At 39.9% G+C, this 9613-nt stretch overlaps 1 protein-coding gene across 6 annotated transcripts in view; it reads right to left on the bottom strand.

Annotated features, from left to right (window-relative positions):
* Positions 1-9613, bottom strand: part of MEIS2 (Meis homeobox 2) — a 275021-nt gene that overhangs the window by 6898 nt on the left and 258510 nt on the right. The window lies entirely within an intron of this gene.

Here is a 9613-nt window from a genome sequence, read left to right as displayed (position 1 = left end):
ACTTTGGCATGGCTGAAGTACACATAAGAAAACCCTAACTTTTTTTTTTAAAAGACCATAATATAACTTTTCAGGCTAGGAAAGTTTTTACCAGGAGAAAGTGAACTGAATTAAAATTATGTACAATAAAATACTCGACTCCAAACACTGTATCTAAAGCAACATTATTTGATTAATTAGAAATTTGTTTAAAGTTTCGCAGAGGACTTTATTTATTTATTTTCATCCTAAGCAATTCAACTACCATTGCAGCTGTCCATAAATGAGGACCAGGCTTTGCTATTCTGTGCTTTCACAAGGTATTGTTAGGTCAGCAAAGCCATCAATTAGGCTGTCTGAAGTTTTATCACCAGCACAGCAGCAATAAGTGCTGGGCCCAGAAAGAACTTCTCCTCTTCTGCAACTCCTGCAGTTTAAGCCTGTAAAGTCAAGGGTCATTTGGAGGTCAGTGCCAGTTGGGGGCGACCTTTTCAACCACGAGTGGGACACCCAGGGCAGAGAGCAGAAGGCAACTTCCAACCATAAACTAGGGCACATTTCAACTTGATAAAAAGGGGGGAATTGCAGATACATATGTTTAATATTAAGCCCGAAATAACTTCTTCCCCAATCAGGTATCATAACTAAAGCAGCGTTCGAGTCATCAGAACGTTAGGCAAGGCCCATTATTTGGCAAGGGAAGCCTGGATTTAATTTTGTGGGTAATTCAAAAATAAATGCTTGCATATTTCCCCATTAAGTTAATACCTAACAAACCACATCAGATAACCTTGTTCAAACTAACCCCAGTAAAATGATTTAAAAAATAATATATATTTTTAATTGCACAGTTTAGGTAAAGCCATTTTCTATCATTCACAAGTCATACTTGTTTTGATCTATGCTGTTTATACTCCCATCCTGTGTTTTAGGACACTGTAGTGATTATGTTCAGGTTTCATCTAGTATTTTGTCATTTAGATTCCAGCCTAGCGAGCCTTAATAAGTGCTAATGAAGGTGAACACTACTTTTCAATCCTCTTCTGAAATACTTAGCATGTACCTCATTTAAAACAACATATTCGTACTGTGCACTGGCTAAAAGCTCTGATTTCAGTAAGCTTCAGACAAGGCCAGTAAATATACATAAATTCACTTTACTGGGTCAGTACAGTTCTAGCACTCAGCATGTGGGCACAGTCACTGCATTTCTTCCAGAAGGGTAAAGTCAACGTTACAGCAATACAGTATCACAGGCAATTGTATGCTAGTAGGAATTTCATCTGGAAGGTGATGCAAAGAATAAATAGGCTATTTTGCATCTTTTTGTTTACACAAAGACATTGCTTACTATTTAAATACACCACAGTTGTGAAAAATATCCTGTATTGTAATTAGCCAAGGGCAAATACCAGACTTTAAAGGCTGCTTTTATAGCCTGTTCCTTTAAAAAATAATGATTTCTGTCGCGGAGGCTGTATTCCTAACATAACACGGTGACTTGGAGACATATTTCTGTCCTCCAAGACAAAGGTCTTTGATAGGACTTAATTTGCTTAGCTGCTTTCCAGTAATGTTGCCACACTGACCAAACAGGGACTGACCTGAGCCTTCTGCAGCTAGCATGCCTTTTATCAGCTAAAGTTAACGCCAAAAGAGATTAGCGGAAAAGCCTGATAAGACTGTTTTCTCTTCAATGAGCTTCTAATGATGTATGCAGATGGCAAGGTTTAAGGCATGAAACAAGCACATACTGTACTTGGGCTAGTAACACACAACAGATTCCCCCTCCACTTTGAGCCTTGCTGACCCCTTGCTTTCTTCAACCTAGCCACTCATAAGGTAAATTAAATTGCTTTTTCAGTTTTTATTTCAGTTCCAACCACTTTTTATTATTTACATCTGGTGGTCCGCTTATTTATGTCCCTTTCCACTTCCTTACAACACTCCCTTACTCACAGGGCTGCAGTGCATTATGGTTCTTCACTCTCAGCGGGGCAGCACGACACTGTCTTCAAACAAATAATTAAGAGGAAGGTTAAAGGGGTTCACCTAAAGGTCATACCTTTGGAAACTCCTCAGAATGTATACATTAATTTGAAAAGGGGGGCATCCTCTCATTTTTTTAAAAGGGGGTTTACAACAATGCAGAACACTCAAACAATTCATAATCCTTTACCTAAGGAATGCAAAACTGCCTTTTATGAACATACGCAGTTAAAAACCTTCCTCTGTGGCTAATGCCAATTAATTCAACAGGTCATAATGACAGATATTTTAGGAAAGCATTTTGAAAGTCAAGTCCATGCTTGTGCATTCTTTGTATAGTTTAGAAGCAAGATATAGGGATATATAGATATAGCACAACATTTATCTGTTTGTGTGAGCTGCTAATTGATTCAACAGATATTTTGTGAGGAAACAGTGGAAGCCCTAGGTCAGCGGTTCTTAAATTTGGGCCAGGCCCTCCTGGGGGGTGGATACAAGTCATCTGGAAGGGAGGGGGAACAACGTTATAAAGAGGGAGATGATTCCACAGAAGACAGAACAAGAGGCACTTCCCTCTGAACAAGAGAATTTTAGTATTACATCCACCAAAATTGCTATATTAACCATGGAATCTGAGCATACAGAAGATTATGGTCACAGCAACTCCTCCTTCAACCCCAGATCTCTCCTAAAGTCTGTGTTAGAAGAGGACTCCAGTTCATAGATCTTGATAGCAGCAAGTGTGTGCTTACCTAGAAAACAAAAGGCTGCAGGGCTGTTGGGGATTTGGTAGATAGTAATTTTTAGACTAGGGTGACCATATGAAAAGGAGGACAGGGCTCCTGTATCTTTAACAGTTGCATAGAAAAGGGAATTTCAGCAGGTGTCATTTGTATACATGGAGAACCTGGTGAAATTTCCTCTTCATCACAACAGTTAAAGCTGCAGGTGCCCTGCCCTCTTTTAAATCCGGTCACTCTAGTATAGCTCCTGCACTTTAACTGTTCTGATAAAGAGGGAATTTCACCAGGTTCTCCATATATACAAATGACACCTGCTGAAATTCCCTTTTCTATACAACTGTAAAAGATACAGGAGCCCTGTCCTCCTTTTCATATGGTCACCCTATTTTAGACCATAGACATAATGGTTTTATTGGCGGGATGGCTTAAGATGACTATGGCTATTACTCCTATTATAAAGCACACAACTAACATTTCTCTCCCCCATCTAACCATCACCCCATGCTTTAAAACTGTTTCTATATTCCTGATACCTTAGAACAACAGCAAAATGATTTCCCAAACCTGATTTTTTAAAAAAATATTCTGAGCTCATGTTTTGCAGTTTAAACTCAGTTAAATCATTTAATCATCATGACTACAAGAGTAAAATGGAGTTTGATTTTGCTGTCCCGATGCCCTTATCACCTGCCGCTCTCTGTGTAATATGCCCCCACCCCCTCAGCTGTGGACCCAAAGGTCCATGCCAAACTACACCACTGTTGGTAGGTAGCTTTATATTTAGAAAGGTGCAGGCCAGTTCAGAAGTTTGATAAACACTAGCCCTATTCTGATGTTCTCTAAGTAGTTAAACTAAAGTGCAAAGAGAGGGAGCATGTTAGCCCCATCCCCTCTTTTGTCATGATCACTGCCATCTACCTGTGGAGGGCAACTTTCTGAAGTAGAGCATTTTGTATCTGTGGAAGGTCTCCGTGTGATTGAGAACACTGGAAAATCAGCTGCCTTAATCATGTAGTGAGCATCCACGGATATAAGAGACTTTCTTCTTCAGAAAATTTTCCTCCATGAGTAGAGGGCAATGAACACAATAACACATTTAGTTTAACTGCTTAGTGCCAAAACAAGGCCTTAGCTAGACTTAAGGTTTATCCTGGGATCATCCCGGGGTCGTCCCTGCCTGCTCCCAGGATATACTGTGTGTCATTTACATGAACAGAGATGATCCTGGGACAATCCCGGGATAAACCTTAGGTCTAGCTAAGGCCCAAACATTCTGGTGATCGCATGTCATTTAACTATATGTGATAGGTTTCCTCATTTTCGTGGCCCCAATTTGTGATCAGGACCATCAGGGCCAGTGTGTGTGCGTTTTCCCCATTTCCCCCCAAATTCTACCTCCCTCCCATTTTCTGCAAAATTAACCTCCCACAAAAAAGGGGGGGAACGGGGGGGAAATACATGGGGGAAAGGTTTAACACTCCCCCTGCATCAACACAGCCCCAAACCACATCAGCATAAGGAAATCTACCTCGCATAGCTAAACCATTTTAATAACGTTTAGTTTAGCCCTGAGAATACCTGAATTGGACTACTGCCTTATATGAATATAACTGAACAATCCACAAAACAGTTAAGGTATATGGAAAGTTGTTCTGTTCAACTGACTTCAGTTGAATTAAAATAGATGGGGATGCATCAGGCACCTAATATCTCTTAATGTCTTCATCCAAATTCTATGACATGTTTATTTGTAAAAAAAAATCTTTTTTGGAGTGTCTATACATTAAGAGAAATTCCGTTGTTTACCCAGTGCTGTTGTGCTTGCTGGTTCTTTGGCATGATTGATATGAGTTGGATTACATGGGAGGAGAGGGGCGACAAGGTGGAAGATCCTGCTTCCCAGGGCTCCTTTAAATGGCAGACATGGTTAAATTGAGGGAGAGCCTCCCTTCCTCCCTGGCATGTGTGCAAAGGAGCTGGGGTGGGGGGAATCTTGTTTTCATGTGTTTCCTCACACCCCCAAGGAAAGCCAGGACTTAATTTTGAGTAGAAGTAAGATTGTGCTATACATTTGCAACTCTTGGCACACTTACTTGGGAGTAAGCCCCACTGAACACAATGGGTCTTACTTCTGAGTAAGCACATGGGGATCAGATCTACCTCCCTCTGTTGCATGGAGGCATTTTACCCTTTTCTCCCTCCATTTAAAGTCCTTCCTCGTCAGCTTCATAGCGCAATGCCAGCTTTACACGCTGCTGATTTCGCATAATTAGGGGTTTATTTCAGTTTTTCTCTGATCTATTTTAAAACATAATAAGGGGACGACGACCATAGGAAGAGTTGAATGGAACCAGGAGAGAATCTAAGGCTCCAATTGAAAGAAATGAATACCTTGGCTCTAATTCTGGAAGAGTTGATCTATATTACTGATAGCCATGGGATGGGTTTAAGAACGATGTTTTAAGAATAATCCTGATCCATACAGAATGGACAAAGACTGTACCTGCCAGGTTGGTACCATAGGCAGTTTAAAGGAACAGGATGTGACCATGGGGCTGAGTTATTGTGTTCTGGAATAACCCATTCTAAGACTAAAAAATGCCATCACCATCTAAGGTTAAATCCTATATATGGGACTTTCTCTGGAAGGAAGGATATGAAATTGAGACCAGAGACTGCATTATGACAAACAGTACTGATTTACTGTTTTGCTAGGTGAAAACTCTCTGCTTGAAAGATTTGCAAACAAAACCTTCCTGTGTTATGTTAAGTTATCAAGTAGCAAAGTCTTTTGGTTCCAAAGAAAATGCTTATATGAAACCATGCCAGTTTTACAGTTAGAGGAATGAAGTAACAAAACTGGTATGAAGTTAAAACCATGATATCAAGCTTCCTATCTTCTTTTATTTGTCCACTGAAGTGCATACAGAACTTGCTGACCTTTCACAAGTGAAGCCCTCAACCTTCAGTGACTTGGGAGCCAGGTAGTTAAAGAAGTATCTCTTTTATTGAGCTCTGTACATATTATTCAACTAGCATGATTTGGGAGCCATGGAAATGGGTTTGGTCAATGAGGAGGACAAGAAGCATGGATAACACAACTATAATGATAATCTCTGATATAAGGCACAAAATGCTGGACTGAGATATTCTCCATATTAAGGCATAGATCTTCATTCAGTGAGGGATTTCCAATGCTTCATGATGTGATCATGCAAAGGTGTCAATACTTTGTCAAAATTTATTTTTCGGAATCCAAATTTTATCATCAAAGATTTAGGAAGAAAGATATCCCTTGTTGGACTGAAGAGGTGGTTGAGATCATAGGGATGATAGCATATCCATCAAATAATTAAAGTAATGATAGAAGGTTGGTCCTGTAGCTGCCAGTATTGTACCTGCCAAAACAACCATAGGCACAGTACATACAAGAGATAACAATCTTTTGGGTGAGAAGGCTATAGAAATCAGAAATTAATGGCACAGCAAGAGGTGCTGACACCAGCATTATGGATCTCAGTAAAAATTGAGTATTTTGAAGTATTATGGCCAGAGTACAGCAGATCTGACAAAAGCCTGGAAATCATTGCAAATGGTTGGAGAAAAAAGTAGTTTACACTTGTAGTATAGACAGTTATACCTGGCATTCACTGAAGGTATGTTTATTAGGGCTGAAGTATGGATAATAGGGGTCTCAAGCAGGAATTCAAGAAACAAAACTGAGCAAATAGGTCAATATCTTTGCCAACAAGATGTACAGACAAAATGGAGAACAGAAGGATTCCTCATCCCATTTGCCACAATATATGGGAAAACATGATTTTGCTCCTATTTATTACAAATTGAAATAAGACACAAAAGATAATTATTCATGGGCCACTGAATAGACTTCAAAAAGTTATTACTTTTACCCATTACTATAGTTAGACTATTCAGCAACTTAGAAGTGAAATTGTTTGAATTCCTTTTCTAGTGTCTTCTAGTTTTCAATCAATTGGAACCTTTGGAGATACTCATTTTTCTAGCACAAAAATAATGCAGTTTATGAAAAAGGGAGAAACATTTTTCTTCAGGTTTTGTTCCAACTCGCTGTATGGCACTGACGTTTTAGTAGAGGACTAGTTTGCTTTAAGCATGCAAAACAAATCCAAATTTGTTCACTTTTAATAGAAAAACTAATCTTTGGCCAAATGACATTTCAAAATTTGGAATGTACATATGACATGGGTCCTACTGAGAAATTTAATCATTTTCAAACTGAATAGAATCCAAAAGACACTCTATTTTTATATTAAAAAAACCACCACTTAGGATAAAATCTTGTATGGTCATAGTGCATGAGGAAAGTGCTATAGTGTTATATTTTGAAAGTGCCATACAATGGATACTTCCATGGGAAGTCTAAATGCATCCCATCTTTTAAGATGTTTTTAGATTTTTTTAGGATGTTTTTAACAATGTATACTATGTTTTAATTCAGTTTTATGTATTTTATCATTTATTGTTGTTCCCTACCTCGATCAAAATGGAGAGGCGGGTAAGAAATTATTATTATCATCATCATCATCATCATCATCATCATCATCATCATCATCATCTACAGGAGCTCTTGTCCCACCCCATCACACTTGTAGTGGAAGTCTGAGAAATGGCAGCTGTGAACATAAACTATTTTATCTTTTATTTTTTTAGAAACACAGGTGCTCTTGCATAAGTAAACCAGAGTATTCTAGGGGTGTAATCCTAAACATATTAATTAGAGAGTAAGTCCCATTGAACACAATGGGAACTGCCTCCCAGAAAACTTGCATATAATTATGCTGTGAATGAATGAGGAAGCACAACCCACAGAAAAATGAACATCAACATGCACTTCATGCCAGATGTATGATTGCTTATTAGGACAATGAAGACTATACTGACTCCCTTTCTTCCTGCCACAGAGTGTCACTCTATGGCCACTGATGGATCTTCACAGGACATTCTGACTATTTTGCAATCCTTCCTCGTGCATCTCCCACTCCTTCTGTAATTTTTCCTGCTTCAAAATACCACCCAGAAAAACCGATTCTTTTGGCTGTAATGCTGATTGGTGCCATTTCCTGTCGTGTGCAGGAGAGGTTGCGCCATAAAAATGCCCACTGAATGGGCCACGTGGTCATTACTTCCTTCCTCTCTCTTCCCTGTGTGAAGATAGATGAAGCTGCTTGTCCCCATTGTGGGGTAGAAGCAGGAGGCAAAATGATGATAGGGAAATGCAATCCCCCACCAGTCTGATGATCCTCATAGTACAGGATCACCTATGCATTAATTCACATGGGGCAGTCAAAATATTGCATAAGTGCACATCCTTCTATATTCATATCTGAAAGACCCAGAGGTCCACTCACAGGCTGCCACTATTCAAATAGTTTCATTCAACACAGAGTTCAAATGATATCAGAGACCAAGGAAGTTGATATTACAAGATGTTCTAAGAATGGTCCTAAACATCCTACACTTCAGAAGCCCTTTAACTATGTCCAAGGGACATATGCAAAACAGTCATGGTAAACATGGTGCTTATCAATGAAGACCAGATAACACAGTTGTTGAGACTGACACACTTGATGCTGCTGAAGAGATGGGATCCTAGTGTGTGTGACAAAAGTCATGCATAGCAGAGAAAATACAAAAATCCTGCAAAGAAACCTGAGCAGAGCCATGCATCATGCTTTAAATAGGATCTGAGACACTGGGATGTACTAAGTGCATTTAACAAGTTGCTCAGGTTCCATTCTTCTAGTTTTGTGGCAAGATAGTAGTGCAGACGCTGACTGCAGCCAGGAAATCAGAAGACGTTTACTTCTTGGGAGGAGAGCAATGACAAATCTGGATAAAATAGTTAAGAGCAGAGACACCACACTGACAACAAAGGTCCGCAGCAATGGTATTCCCCGTAGTAACCTATGGCTGCGAGAGCTGGACCATAAGGAAAGCTGAGCGAAGGAAGATAGATGCTTTTGAACTGTGGTGTTGGAGGAAAATTCTGAGAGTGCCTTGGACTGCAAGAAGATCAAACCAGTCCATACTCCAGGAAATAAAGCCAGACTGCTCACTTGAGGGAATGGAATTAAAGGCAAAACTGAAGTACTTTGGCCACATAATGAGAAGGCAGGATACCCTGGAGAAGAGGCTGATGCTAGGGAAAGTGGAAGGCAAAAGGAAGAGGGGCCGACCAAGGGCAAAATGGATGGATGATATTCTGGAGGTGACAGACTTGACCTTGGGGGAGCTAGGGGTGGCAACGGCTGACAGAAAGCTCTGGCATGGGCTGGTCCATGAAGTCACGAAGACTCGGAAACGACTAAACGAATAAACAACAACAAAGTAGTGCCCAAGCATTGGGGGGGGGGCAGAGGGTACACTTTACCAGGGCCCCCAGCCTAGGCTGAAGTTCCATTACAATGAAGACAACATGAGGCTAACTTGTAGACTGTAGTTGAGGGTATTTATAGAAACATATTTCTACGTACGTACTGTCCAGATCTTGTGAAATTTGCTGGAGCCAATCAGAAACAGCGATAGGGCAGAGCAAGTAACATTCTGAACAATGAGTTGTTGGTCCAGGCCCTTCTCTAGAATTTAAGAGAGTGCTGCTTGTGCAATCAAATTAGCAGTTTGAGAGACAAGAAATATTTGTTTTTCCCTGTGTAACGTACTATCTCAAGAAGTACTAGTTCCAGAGTTCCTAATGTATAGGCGAGAAGAAGATACAGCTGGTAGGAAGGACAAAGTATCATAAAAATCAGAGATATTAATCCAAGGGGCAGTGGGAAACAGTTCTGCTCCCAACCAAATAGTCAGCAAAGTTTGTAGGACTCTTCTTCAGGCTGAATATAATGTTACAAATAGGTAAAAAG

Source organism: Elgaria multicarinata, chromosome 2 (assembly GCF_023053635.1).
Source record: "Elgaria multicarinata webbii isolate HBS135686 ecotype San Diego chromosome 2, rElgMul1.1.pri, whole genome shotgun sequence".
Classification (NCBI taxonomy): domain Eukaryota; kingdom Metazoa; phylum Chordata; class Lepidosauria; order Squamata; family Anguidae; genus Elgaria; species Elgaria multicarinata.
This window is presented reverse-complemented; position numbering and strand designations above follow the sequence as displayed.